The 17595-nt window shown below is 37.9% G+C and overlaps 1 long non-coding RNA gene across 3 annotated transcripts; it reads left to right on the plus strand.

Annotated features, from left to right (window-relative positions):
• On the plus strand, nucleotides 1–2076 carry LOC122839902. Of its 3 annotated transcripts, XR_006372138.1 has the most exons (4): nucleotides 125–187; nucleotides 307–371; nucleotides 871–1055; nucleotides 1168–1271. It is a non-coding gene; the product is annotated as an uncharacterized LOC122839902 (long non-coding RNA). The 3 variants fall into 3 exon arrangements; XR_006372137.1 differs by lacking the exon at nucleotides 307–371 and having other exon boundaries at nucleotides 1–187; nucleotides 1168–2076; XR_006372136.1 differs by having other exon boundaries at nucleotides 126–371.
• Nucleotides 2077–17595: the final 15519 nt, after the last annotated feature.

Consider the following 17595-nt stretch of genomic DNA (forward strand, 5'->3'; position numbering starts at 1 on the left):
GCTGGACAGGGATCTTGAATAATTGAGAGACACCATGGTGTAAAACGAAGGTGGCTCCCTTCGGATGGCATTTTCCAGAGAACACTGAGAGATGTTGACCAGGAACTTAGAGGTCAGCTGATCTGACGAGCACAAAATGAAGCAAGGGAGAGGGCCACTCTTCTCAACCTGAAAAGAAGATGTAATGGTAACACTACTTCTTCTCTTGACTGTATGGTCATTAGCAAAATTGAAGCTCAAAGGTCTTGTGGTAAACCTAAATTTAATCTTTATGTTATCCCTGCACCATGCATATGTTCACTCTAGGTACTTAAGCGTCTTTATGCAGTGTAAGAAGTGACTGGTTTATTCCAACTTGTCCTTTGTCATGGGTATGTGCTTTTGATGTGTATGGTTATTTATCTTTGGTGTATGAATATGTTTCTTGGGTGTATCCTGTCTTTCACCAATGCCCGTTGTAAATAGGCACAGATAAGTGAGTATTGTAATACATCCATTTTCTAATGGACATTCAATGATCTTATACATTACGGCAGATATTGAGTCACTGTAAGAACTATCAGTCTTTATATTCTGAGGATAACTTTTTTAAGAGTACAATTAAAATATCATTCAATTATTGGCAGTAATAGATTTTGACCTACAAACTGAGATTTCCTTATCACGAACTTTAGTGTCATGTTGAATATCTTGTGTAGAATTGGCTGCCACTACTTGTGTTCACAACATCCAAATTGAGATAAACACTATTTCAGATGTCAACCTTTTATTATGTTTAACATACTTCCATAAATGACTATTGTATCATGTTTTCATATTGTGTTGATTGTATTATTTTTACTAGTATTTATATTTCTTCTTTCTTTACAGATGGACAGGGAGTTGTTATAAGGCTGTCCAAGCAAGTGAATGCCTGTAACAGGAAACTGAAGAAGATTGTTACAGAGTACAATAATCTGCAGTGGCCTCCACAAACTGGCATCTTTCCATCACATTTAGAATTTTGAGAATTGTGTGATGCCTCCTCCCAGCTGTACACATTGTTTGATGAAGAAGTGAGTAGAATTGATCTAAAGGTTTTATTCAACTTTCTACATGCTGTTATTCACTTTATGTTGCTACTACATTTAACAAGGTTCCACTTGCAATTGTTCTCTTATTTTAAAGATTGAAGATCATGGTGTTGTTCCAAAGAACCTAAAAAGTCGAGCAATAGAAGCCCTGCATTTGAAGACTAGAGCAACTGAAGAAAAGCTTCTACTTAAGAGAGATGAACACTGTCATTCTTCACCTTCATCAACAACATGGACATTTAAGTTCAGCTATAAATGATACTGCAGATCCTGGTTCAAAAGCTGTACTTCATCAAAACATTATCATGTTAGAAAAGAAAATGTACAGTGCAATGAACATGTTCAAGAGGTTTATCGAAGTTAGTGCCTCCTCCAAATCATCACCTACCAGAGTTTAACTCTTATTCTCAAGCACTTATGTCTCCAGATCTATATTACATAGACTATGATGAAAGCATTGACGATGGAGAGGATGAAGCAGATGATGGCGACAATGTTGAGAAGGAGAGAACAGCATAGATTGTGAATCATCTTCATGATTTATGGCCACTTACTGTTCTATGTGAAGAGCACATATTCCAGTATAAAAAGTTCATTGATGATTTTCATATAAGCTTTTTGTTCTAACATCTCAGTTTATTGTTTTTGATATTGTTGAGACATATCTGTTTTTTAAGTCAAGCTATATATAATCAAGGGCATTTTAATTTTACTCATTACAGCTTTGTAGTCTTTTTCACATTTATTAATGTTCTTGTTCAGTATGACATTGTTAATGACTAAACTTTATTTACAGTTTGAATTTAACTCTTAATCTTGAGATGCTGCATAATCTGCTTTACATAATATCTTTAAATTTGAGCACAACAATGAAATAACTAAAACGTAGTGGACAAAAATTTTGTGATGTTGATATTTGAGAAATATTTGACTGTTATCCAAGAATTACATTATTTTGAAGGGCACTACTCTGTATTAAAAATTCATTAAGAGCTATGTCAGTGTTTCTGTGATATTTCAGACAGATTTCAAAACTTACAATATGGACTATTTGTAGCCTGTGTAGGGACTTACAAACTGGATGATTTGATTTACCTTCCTGGTTTTAGTAAGAATGCCAGCAGCACCATAATGTATCATCTGCAGTTGGATGATTGACTACTTTTTTAGGAGACCCCTCACACCAGCATCCAGGTTGAGTGTTTGGTGTCTAAGCGCTCCTTCCACTGCTCCACCACTCAGATGGCTGCACAGACTAGTGAGAATTATCTTACTGTTAGATTTGCATTTAGTTTTGCAACTGTAAGGACATGTACATTCCTGGTTGTTTAAAATGTTATAGAGCAGTTAATATTAGTGTTGATGTTTGCGTTTTTCTGGAGGGCAACACGAATATTGACATCCTTCACACCAGATATTACATTAAAATTTAAGCACACAGCAGGACGGATCAGGCAGGAATATAAAGACAGAGAGTCTGAATAACACCAACTGTATGTCAGAAAATTCTGACATGTAGTCTTATGTGATTTGTCTCTGCTTACATAAAAAAAATATATGGGCCACTATGGAAAATGGTGACAAACCATTTTGGGACCAAAATGTCTGCCCTCTTTTTTCCCTTATGGGGCCCACCTAGGTATGCCGGCTGGGGCATCATGACATAACTGTTTGTAACCTACCTGAGAAAGCGGCAACATACAGTCATATGAAAAAGTTTGGGCACCCCTATTAATCTTAATCGTTTTTATGTATAAATATTTGGGTGTTTGCAAAAGCTACTTCAGTTTGATATATCTAATGGACACAGTAATATTTCAGTATTGAAATGAGGTTTATTGGACTAACAGAAAATGTACAGTATGCATTAACAGAAAATTTGACAGGTGCAAAAATATGGGCACCTCAACAGAAAAGTGACATTAATATTTATTAGATCAGCCTTTTGCAAAATAACAGCCTGTAGTAACTTCCTGTAGCTTTTAATAAGTTCTTTGATCCTGTATGAAGGTATTTTGACCATTCCTCTTTACAAAACAATTCCAGTTGAGTTAAGTGTGATGGTTTCGAGCATGGACAGCCCGCTTCAAATTATCCCAGATGTTCAATGATATTCAGGTCTGGACTGGGATGGCCATCCAGAACATTGCAATTGTTCCTCTGCATGAATGCCTGAGTAGATTTGGAGCGGTGTTTTGGATCATTGTCTTGCTGAAATATCCATCCCCGGCATAACTTAAACTTTGTATCAAGCTCCCCATTCTTTGAAGGGTGGGAAAGGAAGTGCTTTGAGAACTTTGGGAGGAGTTTGAGTTGTCATATTCAGTGATCCAAATCAAAACAAGAGCTTGACCTTGGTGATGCTTCAATGATATGCAGCACTGTTAAAGGCTTTTCATTGATGCAATGTGACGTATGAGCATTTCATTTTATTGATCCAAATCTTAAGCAGACATAATAAGTTTACTTTACAAAATGTTTTAAGGAAACAATAATTCCTGGCCAACTCAAAAGTTTGTTCAGAGGACAATAAGAATGGTATAGGTTCCAAAAAGAAGGTGAAGGATTTACTGATGAACAGTGAGGTTTAATGGTAATACATTAAAAAAATCCCACCAAAATCACATGTGGTTCCCATTTTCCACATGTGGTTCACATAATCCACGAAAATTATTATGTTTTCACATGTGCAAGCATGTGATTACATGTTGGTCACATTTCCCATGTGGTCAAGTATTTTGGTCACGTGTTCAATGTTCTTTGCATCTTGAGATCACATAATTCTCACATGTGCACCATATTTTTTGTCACTTATCAATATCATTAGATTGCCTGTCATACCCATCTTACATTTCTCGATATTTTTAAGTACTTGACTGTGTTATTATAGTTATACAGTTAAGATATATTTAATAAATGTACAACATATATATTCAGATTTTTGAAATGTTATATGTCAACAATGGAATACAAGTAAACACTGACATCCGTCTGTAATGTAATTCAATTATCTTTTACATTGAAATGATTTTTAAAAATTGGACAATGCATATTAAACAACATGTCAGAAATAAAAATCGATGTTAATATGAAAGAGTTGGCACAAAAGATAATTTTGGTCAGTTCTCCTAAGGCAGACAGCAACACAAACATGACCTATTTTATGCAAAAAAACAAACAAACATAAAGTTAAAATAAAAACAGGATGACCGAACAAAATACACAAACCGACTTGAAAAGTATACTAAAGTTTATTTATAATAAACTTAATAAACTTGCATTTATAATAATCCTAACTGACCAAAGTGCTTCACAATAATTACAACATCATAGATATTTTATTATATCTATGATATCATAATCATATATGTACATATATGAAATATATATATTTTATAAAATATATCTTTTATCACACTTAATAAAGACAACTAAGTGTGATTTTATATATATACATACAAAAAAAATCCCGTGAAAATCACATAACTTTCACATGTGATAACATATGAAAGTCACATGTGACCACATGAAAACCACACATGTGGTTCACACAACTTTTTTTTTTATGTGAATGATGTGTGTCAGATGTGAATCATGGAGCATGTTAACCCCCTGCGCCACCAGCACAGGGCTCCAGCAAGTTTGGAGGACTTAGTCCTCGACGCGGACGTCGCGGGTTCGACTCCCGGTCCCAGCAACCTTTGCTGCATGTCCTGCCCTCTGTCCTGTCTGCCTACTGTCGAAAAAATATACGGTCCACTAGTGCCGCAAAAACTCTTCGGAAGAAAAAAATAAAATAAAATAAAAATATGAATCATATGCTAAAGCACATGTATATGTGTGATTTTGGAACGTTTTGTGGTGAAATCACATGTGAATCACAAAGTACTTGTGTACTGTGAAAATATATAAATCACATGTGGAAATGTGTGAACATGTGATTCACAAGCTGTTTATAATTACTCTACATTCTTTTTGCTGCAGCTTTCTCTTTATTGTACAGTACGTCACCCTGAATTAGTTTTTTATGTTTTATCTCTGTGTGAATCGACATGCTTCGATTGTCATTTTGCTGTTGTTGCACTGGATTTTTCCCTGTTGTGAGACAATAAAACAAATTTCCATTATATGATATTCTATTCTTCTAAAATTGCTAAATATCAGTTCACAAATTAAACAGTTATGAACTATTTATCATACAGGACACCAAAATGAAAAATAAACCTGAAGAAAACGAGAGTGGCATTTTCTTCATGGCAGTGTGTCTGATGTGGGTTTTTAGTCCCTGTGTTGTCCTGTCCTACCCCTGATTGATCCCAGCAGTCTCCTGTTCCTCTAATTAGTCCCTTGTGTATTTAATCCCACCTGTGTCACCTGCTTCCCACCAGATCCTTGTCCTGGTCATAGTCTTGTGCTACCTGTGTCTCTGCTCGCCACTCACCTGTGTTCCCTGGAGTTATGATCATTGTGGACTTCTAATGCACCCATCTGGAGTGTTTACAGATTTGTCCCAGATCTCAATGCTGTCGGTTTTGTCCGTGTCTCTGTCTGCATATAGAGATGGAGAGATATCAGCCACAGATTGTCAGAGTTTGGGGCAATGCCCCCCTCCCACCCTGGTTCCAGCACCACTGCTCCCAGTGAGTTCCCAGAGCCTTCTTCCTGCTCTCCAGAAACAGGCCAATATGCATAAAAATGATTATAGGACCAAAACTAAAACTTGCCTAATAGTTTTGCACACATTGTATAAAAACTGTTACAAACTGTTTTGTCTTTTGTTGTCGTTAAGCTGCTGTTTGATAATACAGAAAGCAGAACCTAAAACCAGATGTTAATCATAAATAAAACAAAGTAAAGATGAGAAGTTATGAAAAAAGATCTGAGGAGGACATCAAGTTGACTAAATACCTTTTTATTTGACCCAGCAGTGATGGAAGGTTTCATGATGACACTGAGGTGAAACATGACCACAGAGACTGCAGTCTGTGATAATAAAAGCACTTGTAGAAGAGGGAGATGACATAACAATATTTTTAATCAAATACAGTTTTAGAATTTTATGTAGAGTTTTAAATTTGATAAGGTTTTTTTAAGGATCTGATTTCAAGAGCTGATTGATTCCTTAAGAGAGTCTATGAAGCTTAGAACTTTTCATTCAGCCTTATGGCAAACTCCCTTTATGTTAAGAATTATTTTTAAGGACTTTATATATATATATATATATATATATATAATTCTTTTTTTGTGCCAGCAGCCATTGCAGCTGTAACTGGTAATGAAGAAAGTGGAGCTGCACTTGGGTATCAGGGGAGGGGCTGGAGTTGGAGTTGCTAGGTTAAAAAATGGTGATGCAACAATTTATGGGTTTTTGAAATAGATTGTTTTGCAGACACCAGCAGAACTTCTTTATTTCCCAAAAATGGCTGGGTGTTTTTTTTTTAAATTATTATTATTGTTTATTTATTTTGCTCTTGGACTGTTTCTGTTTCTAGACTGTTTTAGAAACACATACAAAAAGTGAATTTTGCATAATAGTGGACCTTTAAACTATCAATCCACCCACCCATCTCCTTCCACTTATCCCGATCAAGTCACAGGGGTAGCAGCCTAACTAAGGAGGCCCAGACTTCCCTCCACTCAGCTCCTTCTTCCAGCTCCTCCAGGGAATCTCAAGGCGTTCCCAGGACAGCAGAGATACATACCCAGCGTGTCCTGGGTCTTCCTTTGGGTTTCCTCCAGGACCTTTAAAATTCTCTTTTTAAACAATATCACGTGGTCTTACTTGCTTTTCAAATATCTGTTGCAGTTGCCATCTCTAAAAGTGGCACAGATAAAATAAAAAGAACCAGAGTATGAAAATGAATCTTATTGCAGATTATTTTCATTTTGAATGTTGTGATCATTAATGACAGTAATCTTCCATCCTTATCACTCTTTAGACAGACATTATAGACATGTCTATTTAAAGCACATCTTTATTTAGATAAATGTATTTTGTCTCATTTACTGCAGCCGACCTTTCATTCTCCATCGCCACAGTCCCCAACAACATGACCATAAAAAGCCCATTACATCCAACCCTACAGGGCTCATTAATACCTAATTAGATTATTGTTAAGAACGCTGGTGCCCTTGTGGTTAGGAGGGAAATGAGACTAGCTCTGACTGACAACAGAGGTGGTGGAGGGTATTATGCTGAGATGAACCACTGACCCTAGTATGCCTCACAGAGGTCACAGCACCAAATGGGACAGATTGGAGATACACTGACTAAAGAAGCCTTTCACATTCAGATGAGTGTTAGTGCTCCATCTGTTTCTGTTTCTGGTACCAGTACAAACCCCACTCACATTTTTAACATGATTAAAAAAAACTGCAAAAATATCAAAAGGTAAAACATTTGGACATGGAAGACATGCTCATGAATAAATAAATAAATCTCATAACATACTGTCATAAGACACTGTTACGACAGTATGTTATTACATATGTTATTACATATTATTACATATTACATATTATTACTATTTGGGTTTCATGTAGAAGGTTGGAAGTTGTTTTCCACAGCTGCATCAGAACCAGACTGTCTCTCCCTTTGTTATTACATATTACAGTTTCAATGTTACTACATTGAAACTGTTACAATTTTAACAAATATTTTAAAAAACATATTCTTTATAGAAGTTACATACAGCAGCTTTGAAAGTCTGTTTTTCTACACCAGGGGTTTTCAAAGTATGAAAGGGTGAGCCCCCCTCCAAGGAGCACAATGTCTGCTGCGACCCCCCCGGAGTTGTAAAAACTCCACCTTCAGCCCCGCTCTGGCCAAAACCAGTGATGGCATAGTTACTTTGAAAAAGTAACTTTAATCGGACTATTGATTACTCCTTGAAAAAGTAACTTAGTTATATTACTGACTACTTGACTTGGAAAGTAACTAAGTTACACTAAAATTAACTTTTTAGTTACTTTCAGCAGCTGCTAACAACAACGCTCTGCCTCCTGTGAAAATTACATTGAGCTTTGCCAATACTTAATTGTCAGCTATTTTATAATGGTAACATCAACAATGTGTCTCCACTGATAAGGTTGAACTGAAGAGGAGATTGTACAAAAAATAAAAAACATGAGTAATTTGTGTGGTCCACTGTTGTCTGGAAAACTCTTAAGAAGGATTTTAAAGCCCCCCTACCCCCAGCCTCCAGATTCTGTGTTACGCCCCTGAGTTTGATGTCGCAGCGCACAGAGCTCCTCCTGCAGCTCCACAGCTCACATGGCTGCACAGATTTGTGACACTTACCGTAATATTAATAATTATAACGGTGCTAACTTGCCATTATAACTATTGCCAACTACGGACACGTTTATTCGTGGCTGTTTTCACGTTTATTGCGCTGTTCATATTGGTCTCGATGTTTGCAGTTTTCTGGAGCGCAACGCGAAGCTAATTAAGTTGACATTAACAAAGACACAGCGGGACGGATCATCCGGGAAATGATGAAGACGGAGAGACTGACTAAAACTACCTTAATGACGGACAAATTCTGGGATTTATTATGAGTCTCTGCTTATTTCCAAGCCCAAATGAGTAACTTCACGTTCAAAAACGAGCCCAAAAAGGCGCAACCCGCCACTCATTAAATTTGCGACTTTTCAAAGATGAAGCCCAAAGCCGCTTATAATAATCGGACTTGGCGACAGAAACTCAAAATAGTTCCAGTTTTTCCACCAACAAAATGCGCATCTCCCCCCATTTTTAACATTTCTGTTGCATAGAGACGTCGGTCACTCGACAAGACGAGTAGAGGAAATAGATTAAATAACAAAAGAAGATAGTAACGCAAAAATGATTTGGATAAGTAATTGTAGTCTGACTACTGGATTTGAAATAGCAACGCGTTAGATTACTCGTTACGGAAAAAAGTGGTCCGACGTCAGTAACATTACTGACATCACTGGCCAAAACATCCTCTAAGGTGGGAAACATTTCCACTGATCCCCGCTCCACACGCGCACCCCACAGTACCAACTTTTTCCTAAATCCACAGAGTTGATCGTGTGCGTAAAAGACGTTTCTCTCACATCAGTAGACAGCAAGCAGATAGCTTTTCCGGTTTACTTTTTCCCTCGCACCGCGCCTCCCCTAAAGTGCTCTGGCGCCCCCCAGGGGAGGCGCGCCTCACACTTTGAAAACCGCCGTTCTACACCATAAGCAGTTTTCTTTAGTAGTTGTTCTGTACTGCAGTCAGTACTGAATTTAAAACTGGGTAGAAGAATAACTACTGGTGGTTATCATCAGCAGGATAACACTGGTCAGCCTAAATGAGGACAGTGAAATATTTGTTTAAAACAACAGATAAACAGCAGAAATGTAATGTAAGTCATTTGAAATTAATTAGATAATATTGTGGCACACAGTTTCTTATGGAGCAGTAAAACTAATTATACTTAGATATATGTGGTACATAATCAAACGTATTTTGATTATGCATTCTTAAATCAACAAATTACTTTATATTACAAGAAATAATATGTAAACATTGATGAATAAATAATTATAACTCCTAATGCAATATTTTTATTGCCTATCAATAAACTGATAAACATACTATAATTGAAAATATGTTGGAGCACAGGCAGGACTTGACCTGTTTATTTGAAAAACAAAACTGGATAATTTGAATAAAATCAGAACTAGAGATAAATAATTGTATTATAAATAGATCTGTTTATCATTATTCAGTGATTTGGAGGAGACAGATGTCTAGATCTTCATCGTCGGATCCTTTCTACCCAGAAACGCTGCAGTCATCGTCGCTTCCTGACGATGACTGCAGCCTTATTTTTGTCTCAAAAAATAGGTTGCAGGCCTTCATTGGAACCAGCTCCCTGTGTTTCTCAAACCTTTTCAGGCTAAGGATCACTTAATAAGTACTTGTGGACCACCTTACTCCAAATGTTGTTTATTGTTGTCTTCCTTGTTCATTCTAGTGAGAAGGCTGGTGCTGTTTGGTAAATATAAAAGCCTGAACTCAGCCTGTTTCGAGTTGTTTACATCTTCTGAAAGTGTAGAAACTAACCTTTCAAATCTTCAGAATCTGCGTTAATATTTAGATCGGACCTAAAAAATCAAACCCAACCATAATGTCTATGGACTGATTACATTGACATTATGTCTGAGCCCGATCCAACCAGACTAATTGACTTTAATTAGAGATTGGAGGTTGGAGCAAACCCTACATGTCATTTTAATTTTACTGCTTTGGCTTTTAGAGCTCCATTTGAATAACTTCTCCCAGGTTTCATTTACCAACTTCCAGCTCCATTTTGTTTTTCGCTTTGTCATGGAAAAATTACAATAAGGTCACATCTGCTAGTCATGTCATATGAAAAGTTTATGAACTCTCACCAAAAGAAATATTTGGGTTTCATGTAGAAGGTTGGAAGTTGTTTTTCCACAGCTGCATCAGAACCAGACTGTCTCTCCCTTTGTTTTAATTCTTTATCGTTGGTATAAAACTCATGTGTTTCTCTGCCTGGCAGAGCTTAGCGAGCTTTTCATCCAGACCTGCTTCATTACTGATTGTCCTACAAGCTCTCTGTATTCTGCACAATATATGAATAAACCTGACTGAGTGATTTCACCTGAACAGTGATTGGAAATAGATTTTTTCCACGACAGCTTAATGCAGGATAAGTGCAAATCTGATTGACTGAAAAGATTTTATCTCTGCAGCTGGAGCAGAGCAAGGCGGAGCCATGTGCGCAGTCACTTGTGCGACTGACTGTCTAATTAACTCATTACTTTCTTTTTTAACAAGGTAAGCACTCTACTCCTCCATTTAAACAATGAATAGATTAAGACAATGTAGGGTTCTCTTTAGTTTTTTCTGTTCTTAATGTACTATAAGATTGACGCGCCACTTTTAATGGACTAATGTCTCAGCCAGATCTAGAGAAACTCATCCACGCGTTCATCTTCAGTCACATTGATTATTGCAACAGCATCTTCACAGGTTTGTCCAACAAATCAATCAAACAGCTGCAGCTGATCCAGAATGCTGCTGCTCATGTTCTCACTAAAACCAGAAAGATAGAGCACATAAGACCAGTTTTAAAGTCCCTCCACTGGCTCCCTGTAGGTCAAAGAATAGACGCAAAAGGTGGCTACGCAGTGTATGCAACGCGTAGGGGCGCTGCACTAGAGGGGGCGCAAAAACGATGTGGAAAATTTCTTTTTCTAATCAGCATTTTATGTACTTAACAGCTGTTTGTGTATGAAATGATCAATAACAGAGGAAAAGCACTGATTAGGCGCTCCCCTCTCTGCCAGCCGCTCTGCCCTCCCATACATGTAGCTTGGGCAGCGTCCCTTCGAGAACGCGCTGGGGCGCGTTTTTTTTGTCTTTTAAATTTGTCCGAATGCCTAGACAACAGGGAGCTAAAAATAGGGTGCTTAAAGATGGGGCGCAGAAAAAACTCTCGGGCACAAAACAAAAAACGGAAGAGGGGGAAGGATAAAGATGTTGGAGAGACGAAGAAAAGCTTTAAACACGGAAAATATTAGGGTCAGCTAAATTGTCTTTGCGGGATCTTAATAGGACCCCACACGAACTGATGCTGTTGTCATGGTTACCTAGAGATGGACACTACGCAGCCGCAGTGAGCTGCCATCAACCAGTGTCTTTTTAAAATGTTCACCCGATAAAACACCGTCCTCAGAAATAAAACCTCTGGCAGAAATACAGACGGTAGTGGGAAGACACGGGCTAAACATTCACAGTGAAGTTTAATAGGGGCATTAAAATAAATGTGTCGGTGACATTCAGTGGCACACAGTGGGTTTGATATCAGAAAGAATGGATCAGGAGAGGAACCGCAGAACCTAAAGACCTAATTTCCTGAGACCAAAAAATAATATAGATAGCAATTTAAAGAACAAATCATTCAAATAGATTAATAGTAAATAAATAAATATTATGAAGAGAACATTAAAAAAGTTTGTTAGGATTGTGTAGGAAAAATGTTGATATCTTTTATAAATAGTGTTTAGTGGTCAATATTCTTTCACCATTTTATTAATGTGGGTTGCCAGCTTGGCAACCCACATTAATTAATGTGGTTAAATAACCCAAATTAATTAAATACCCACATTAATAACCCACATTAGCTTGATAGACTTCCTATCAAGCTAGAAGAATGATAGAAAACATGCTAACAAAAAGCCTCATACCTGCAGCTCATAGGAGGTTCTAGAATCTAGACACAGGCTAACTTGTACAAGTTATGTCCAGACGGGGGCGCTGGTGAGATGTTCGCATCCACCTCAAAAATATGTAGTTGCACCCCTAGCCAGGGGAGTGAATTGTAATCAGTCTAAATGACGGAGGAGCTTCAGATTTTTTCATCAATTAAAAATAATAATAGTCAAATATGGAAAATATTCTGTTCACGTGACTCCTGGTTGGGATAAGCAACAGCTTTCTGTCCACTACTCATAAGATATTTGCTGTATAAAATTAAAAATGTTGACATGCTTTATTGGGTGATTTTGTGTGTGTGTGTGTGTGTGTGCGTGTGTGTGCGTGTGTGTGTGTGTGTGTGTGTGTGTTTTTTTTTTACATGTGTCTCTGAGTGATTGCTCTTGAAAACAATATCCAGGGTCCTCAGAGCCAAGATAACAAGCTGTATGCCTGACAGGTGTGTGAAGATTGGGAATAAGAGGTTCCTTATCACACATGAACACATATTTTCACTATTACCCACCATCACCCAGTACTCTGCTAACGTGGCAGTAAATATTCCCACAAGCTTGCTTATCTAGTCTGGGGAGCAGGAATAAGCACGTTTGACATAATTAAATCTCTTTCTAGAATCAGATCTCAGGTTTCACGCTGACATAATTAGTGTGGAATTTTGTTTCAGCAATTCCCGTCTTATCTATAAATGCTTCTTGAGTGGATAAAGGCTTCAGTGCAAAGTGGTTGGAAATTTGTCTTTTAAAACTAATTTAGCAAAAATAAATAAATAAAGTGAAACAACAGAGTCCTCTCTTACACATGTTTCATTATTGCCTTTCATCCACTCCCTGAGCTGCTGTCTCACAGTGGTGGAGGAATTTGATGATCCCAATGATGCTAGGCCCTTAGGGTCACCTGAGGTAGGTAGATCCCAGGTGAAGGATCAGAAAAGAGTGCAGTCCAAAGACCCCTTATGATGCGTGCAATCAATAGCTGCTTTCCCACTGGCAATTCTCTCTCTAACCAGTTAATGTGTGGTTCGGTTCTATCCCAGCTAGTGAACTTTTCCATTATTCTCTGTTCCTCACTATTGTTGGTGGGATGTGAGCAGCAGCAGCAGCTGAGCTCAACTCTCTGCTGATGTTTGTAGCAACACTCAGCAATGGAGAAACCTCCAGGTTCTGGTTCTGATGGACTCAAATAAACCCAGACATTTAATTTTGTCTTATAGAAACTAAATGCTGGTCAAAACATGATGATAAAGACGCAGATCAGCTGATTAGTGAAATAATCAGCTGATTATTTAACTAATCAGCTGAAATAATTAGCTGACTTATTATTATTATTATTATTATTATTATTATTATTATTATTATTATTATTATTATTATTATTATAAATTTTAAATCCAAAGGAAAAATAAAATTCACATCACAAGCAGATATTTCTTAGTTCAAGTGTTTCACACTGTTGGCACTAAACTGCAGCTCTGACAGAAAGCTGACCACAGCTGGACCACTTCTCTCTTCTCCATTGCTGTCCAGTTCTTCAGAGAGACGAGCTGCTAGTAGCTCCATCATTCTGCTCCATCACTTAACAAGTGTTCCTGCACGGCTCCTGGTTACACTTATAATTGCTCCTCTATACTCTATAGCGGTTCTCTGAAACCAGACAGCATGTCCACAGTCCAGAACTGAGGACCGTGCTGTGACTAATTCCACACTTCTCAAAAGTGAAGTGAAGTGAAGATTTCAAAAGACAAAAAAGGTAGATAATGTAGGAAATAGCGCCCCCTTCAGTTCCAGAGTGGTGCTTCTCCTTCCTGCAGCAAGCAGAAAGGGGCGGGGACAGAAACTGCCTGTCTCATACCATATTTGGAAATGGCATCATTGCACTCCGGAGGGGGGAACTGTTTCTTATATTTTCCATGGTGCCACGTTCTTTTTTCTTTTTCTTTTTTGTTGAAATCATTTTTGATAAACATCATGATTAACACAAAATTATGACAAACTATGTATTTGCAAATATAGTAGTTTGTTAATTTTACTCTTTTTAATCTTTTTTATTTCATAAGTATACTTTAAGTGAACAAAATGTGTATTTGCTCAAGTGTACCAATGGAACAATATGCTTGTAAAGATATTTTGTGTATATTTTAAAAAATATGCTCAAAATAGAATTTTTTAAAATTTACTTAAAGCTTACTATAAAAGTAAACTATTAAATATACTGAAATTTTAGTTTTAAATTACATCTCAGTGTATACTTTAGGTCGATAAAGTATGCCTTTTTAGGTATCTTAATAATCTTTTACTATTTTTGTTAAAATGGAAAAGAATAAAAAAAATAAAAGTCCATCCATCCATTTTCTGGTCACCCTTGTCCCTAATGGGGTCGGGACGGTTGCTGGTGCCTCTCCAGCTGTGTTCTGGGCGAGAGGCAGGGTTCACCCTGGACAGGTCACCAGTCTGTCACAGAAAATAAAAGTCCTTATAGTGGAAATTGATGTAATGTTGTTTAACAAAGTAAATAATATTTCCATACCTCAAAATATCAAACATTGACAGTTTAGTGACAGAGGTGCTACAACAAAAACAATACTTGTCCTTAACACTAAATGTAAGGTGGAAATTTTCGGTATATCTCTCCGAATATAATCTGTTGTTTTCAGTTTTTTAACTAAAACACAGGAGCTGTCTTTACCCAATCCATTTTCGGATGTGTGATGTAAGATCTGTTCATACTCCAGACCAGATGGTGGCGGTATTGCACACTTTCAGGTTTTTTGAAAAGCACCATAAAAAGAAGAAAAGCCATGAAGCCGTATATCAGACGCTGTTCAAATTTGGCATTTTTACTCGCATAATATTGCCTTAAAAGTAGAGAGGTCCTTGATGTTTTGGTAAATTCAAGCTGGTGACGTCCTACTCCGAGTTAGACAACAACACAACTGGACAATAACCGGATGGAAGTGAAATGTGTGTCACCAAAGGACCCCGAAGGGACGAAGACTGCTAACGTGTTGCTAACTGGTGGTAAGTTTGCTTCAAAATGCTAATGATCTTTGATTAATTATAAATATATAAACAAACTTATGTTGATTTCAAATAATTATTTTATCAATTTTATTGTGACTTTTATTATTATTATTATTATTATAACAATCATTCCACTTCATGTTATAATAGCATGGAGGCTCTGTTTGTTGCGACTTGATGTTGTAATGACGCCAACACTGCAGATGTAGTTCCACGTTGAAAAGGTTTATTCAAATGAGTACAATCTGCTATTCCTGAGGCTGCAGCTAACGCCTCTAACAAACACTCAACTGATGGCTTCACTGCTAATACAACACTGAACTCTCATCCTCTTCTGGTCCTGGTCTTGCCGCTCCACCAACCCCCTGCCCACATGACGAGCCTATCACATGTGAGTGGGAGTCAGCAGTCAGACGGAGGAATCCCATTACACTCTATACATACCAATAAGGGTCATAATGTAACTTATAACCTCAGGGGGGGGGCTCAGAGTACCATTCCTGGCAAATACTCAGGCAATGAAGTGCTGGCAGTCTGCTCCTCTTAACTCCAGGATAATGGGATGATTAAACACAGGTGCGCTGAACCAAAGGCATGCCCCTCCAGGGGAGCAGCCTCTGTCACCATCTGGTGGATGAAGGATGAAGCAGCAGGGGAACAGGAATAAACAAAACCTTCAAAGAAGACCAAAAACCCCGGTTCCCCATAGTACCCCAGCCCCCTCAATGGTTGTCACCTGGCGGCCAAGACGAACAAGAAGGGAGTGCAGAACGATTGTCCTCAATAAGAGAAGGGTCAAGAATAAAAGAACCAGGGACCCATGAGCGGTCCTCTGGACGGTAGCCCTCCCAGTCGATGAGGTACTGCCAGCCGTGACCTTGCCGACGGGAGTCCACAATCCGGGTGACTGTGTAAGCTGGATGTCCATCCACGTCTCGGGTGGGAGGAGGGGGCTTGGAAGAAGAGCAAAGCGTGCTGGTCTGGACAGGTTTGATCTGAGAAACGTGGAAAGTGGGATGGATGTGCAGGGAGGCTGTAAGTCGGAGACAGACTGCCAAAGGGCTGAGGATGGATTCTATTTCAAATGGACCGATGAACCTGGGGGATAGTTTCTTGGACATGGACTTTATCATGAGAGGATAACCAAACCTTCTGGCCAGGAGTGTGTGTGGGAGAAGGGATCCTTTTCCGGTTGGCTAGACATTTGTTCTGGACGGAGGGGTTATTGAGTGTCTCAATAGTGGTCTTCCAGATGTTCTTGCACCAGCGGATGTGATGTTGGACAGATGTTACTGAAATGTTATCTTCCTCAGAGGAGAGTAGTGGTGGCTGGTAACCTAGGGATACTTCAAATGGAGTGTCAAGAAAATCCAAGATCATCCCACTTCCCCATGCTGGAGATTTTAGTTTAACAGTAACAATAAATAAAGTTATCTTTAAAATTAATTACTCAAGTAAAATCTAGATCCTAGATCTAGATTTAATTAAAATTAATTAAAATTAATTACTCAAGTAAAATCTAGATCCCACATTAGACTTAAATGTCAATAAAATCAATCTGGTTGTGTGTGTTGTTCTGTCTTCTGCAAACTTTGCTTTAATTCTACTTTTTTCTATTTAATCATAAGAAATCATAGTCAAGACAGAGAAAGTCATAAAACAGGAAGAGCAGGTTTCCTGGAAAAAGAGGAAGTAAGTTTCCAGCCTGCAGATTTATAAAAATAGTTCAGACTATTTGTTAGAGAATTTTCGGAATTATCATTTTGTTTTTACTTTAGGTGAAATTCAGTCTAATTAAAGTGTTCTCTTTCCTTATGTGTATTTTCTGACGTGGAGGTCAGGATGTCTGTTTACCTTCATGTGAGCAGTTGAGTAGTTTTCTAGTTGATTAGGTTACATGTTGATTAGGCTACACGTTTACAACCTCTGTTCTTTTTACGACCTCTGCCCCTTTGACTGTTTTGACTGTTTTTCTTTGACAATAAAACAGGAGCTCGCGTAAAAGTAAATCAGAACTCTCTTTGTAAGCAGCTTGGAGAAGCTGTTTGAGAACTTCTCCTTTTGCTAAAGCTTTTCATAAAATTCATATTACGTGTCTGTAGTTCTTTTATTTAGGTATATAGGAAAAATACCCATCATTTTTTGGTGTGCGAAACCGGGATCTCTCCTCCCCGCTGCCAGGCAGAGGAAGGCGCTGAATCCGTGCGACCAGAAGTCAACTGGACCTGGAAAGAAGGACCCAGG

This window comes from Gambusia affinis, linkage group LG11, assembly GCF_019740435.1.
Source record: "Gambusia affinis linkage group LG11, SWU_Gaff_1.0, whole genome shotgun sequence".
Classification (NCBI taxonomy): Eukaryota; Metazoa; Chordata; class Actinopteri; order Cyprinodontiformes; family Poeciliidae; genus Gambusia; species Gambusia affinis.